Source organism: Callospermophilus lateralis, unplaced genomic scaffold (genome assembly GCF_048772815.1).
Source record: "Callospermophilus lateralis isolate mCalLat2 unplaced genomic scaffold, mCalLat2.hap1 Scaffold_132, whole genome shotgun sequence".
Taxonomy (NCBI): Eukaryota; Metazoa; Chordata; class Mammalia; order Rodentia; family Sciuridae; genus Callospermophilus; species Callospermophilus lateralis.
The window spans coordinates 1,980,699-1,983,391 of NW_027512489.1; the positions used below are offsets into that span (position 1 = coordinate 1,980,699).

At 42.9% G+C, this 2,693-nt stretch overlaps 1 pseudogene; it reads right to left on the reverse strand.

Moving 5' to 3' along the window:
* Positions 1 to 442: 442 nt before the first annotated feature.
* On the reverse strand, positions 443 to 1,145 carry LOC143640193 (putative ribosome biogenesis protein RLP24 pseudogene; annotated as a pseudogene).
* Between the last annotated feature and the right edge of the window lie 1,548 nt (positions 1,146 to 2,693).

Below are 2,693 nucleotides of genomic sequence, written 5' to 3' on the forward strand. Positions count from 1 at the left end.
TCTACCAGGAATCACAAATTAGAACTGAGTATTCTCTAAAACAGAAATAATATAGTGCCATTTCAAATAAAGATTAGTCAGCTCTCCTCACAAACACTCACAACTACCTGCCAACAACAGGTAAACCAGGTCAAAACAGCTTAGCATAACTAGGCTTCATGGTATTTGGCCATTATGCTCATTTAGGCTAATAAATCAAAACAGAAAATACTAAAATAAATGATTTTGAGATTGCCATACATTTTGAGATTGTTGTATCCTCCCTTCTATAACATAATAAAGGGAACATTTTACTGCAAAGAAAATTTGATTTTACCTATCACTGGCCATAAATATTTGTAATTACTTATTACATAAATGCTGCCTAGTGCCATTATCCAAAAGGCATGACCATTGTGTCCACAATCCACTTGTGCATTTATAAAGAAAATTTTCATGATTTACATAAGCATGTCTATCAATGAAGACATTACAATGAGGTGCAATCTAACATCCATAATCTGATGCTTTGCAGATAGCAATGTAGAACAGTATTTGTAATCACCTTTCACTTCAGTGACCTTATATAAAAATTAATTATTTAGAATTAAATTCTAAGTCTCCAAAGGAGATTTTCAAATGTACACATAGAAATGATTATAGAGTAAGATTTTTAAGAAACATCCTCCATGTCCACATCCTGTTGTAACTGCTGTACCATTTTTTCTTCCAGCTGCTTTCCTTTGCCTGCAAGAGGGGCTCTGATAAGATGGATGTTTTGCTTGACTTCTTTAATGTCCTGAACTTTCTGTAGCTCTTTATTTTTCTTCAATCTGTTCATTATAAATTTAGCTTGGCGTTTCTGTTTGATCTCTTCAACTCTCTTCATTGCATCAATAGTTTTATTCCATAGTTCTTGCTGGTATTGGACAGGTTCATTTCTACGTTTTTCAAATTCAAATGAGTTATCCACTGTAAGCTCTTTGCCAGCTGCTTTCCGGAATGCTTTAGTCCACCTGACCTTGCGAGGATTACGCTTCTTTTTAAAGTTCTTATGACATTTGGATTTACAGAATCTGAATACCTTGCAATCATTGCGGACGAACATCATGCCGTGGCCGGGGTAGATGGGCCCTGAACAGAAATAACACTTCTCGATATGCATGTTGAGGCCGCATGGGTCCCCACCGACCTTCTCTTGGTTTCTTGCCAATTGCCCCACCCCTGATCCTGAAGCCAACAGGGTGCCCAGTCCACCCTCCCCTCCAGCACCAGGAGAGTCTAGAACTTGCTTCTTCAAATCTCCCTTCCCTGAGTGGGTCAATGTCTTGATGGGACCCTCCCCCACCCCAGGTGCACACCGACACTTCTCCTAATGCATCCTGGCTGGCCGGCTGGGAGCCACAGACGACATGTCACATGAGGGGACATAAGGGGGCTCTCACATTTCCCACGCCTGGGCTCCTGGGCCCCCAGCATTCATGACGGCTGATTTCAACATGAAAGGGCCCCTTGAGAAGGAGAGCCCCCCTCCCTTTTCCCCTCGCCTCTGCTAAGCCCCACTCTACAGCTAAACACTGTCTGAGCCTCCCTCCCTCTGGAGCACCCTCTAACTCACCTGCCAAGCCTTCCCCAGACTGCTGCAGCCTCACCTCGCAGCCTCTGCCAGCCAGGATGAGAATCCCAACGTGGGGTGGGGGGCTCAGGGCTCCATACTGCAGAGGAGAAAGGGGGGTCAGTCTGTCCTAAAGGTATAAGCCATTTGGCCAACCATAGGCCAGAATGACTGAATAAATCTCCGTGGGTGCTTTAATGCTCTGAGGACAGGAGGTCTCCCAATCTCAAATCCAAAGACAGGCAGAGCAGTGAAATTTCCCATGAGGCCTTCCAGGCATCTGCCCTAAATTTTCGAAGTGGCATTTTTTTAAACCTTTTATTTTGACCTAATTTTAGATTTACAGAAAAGTTGCCAAAAATAGAACAGATAGCTTCAGTACACCCCTCACCTAGCCTTCCCTAATATTCACATCTTACATAACCCTAGTAAATGATCAAGCCTGAGAACTTATCCTTAGTTCAGTACAATCACCTGAACTTCACATCTTATTGGATGCTGGGTACAGTGGTGCATGTCTGTAATCCCAGCAGCTCAGGAGGCTGAGACAGGAGGATAGGGAATTCGAGGCCTGCCTCAGCAAATTAACAAGGCCCTAAGCAATTTAATGAGACCCAGTCTCAAAATTTAAAAAAAAATGAAAATTAAAAAGGGCTGTGGATGTAGCTCAATGGTAAAGCAGTCCTGAGTTAGATCCCCAGTACCTAAAACAAAACAAAACAACTCTTATTGGAATTTCCCGTTTTTCTACTAAGATCTTTTCCTGCTTCCATCACCCCATTCTGGACACCACACTACATTTAGTTGTTATTTTTCTTTTGTGTCCCTGATCAATTGGTTGCCGCAGTAAGGCTGCAGCAAAATAACCAGGGCGTGACGAACAACTTGTGTAGATTGATACAGCAGGAGTGGGAGCCATTTATTGTAGGAAAGGAGGGGTATATATACATTCCACACAGATTATCTTAATTAACATAAACTAGATACAGCAGTCAACGAATCACAGTTAATGGCTTGCTGGCACCACCTCACAAACCACTCCCTCTGGCAAAATGCCAGGCGCCATCCTGACTTGTTTACAGATCTTAACATTGGTGAC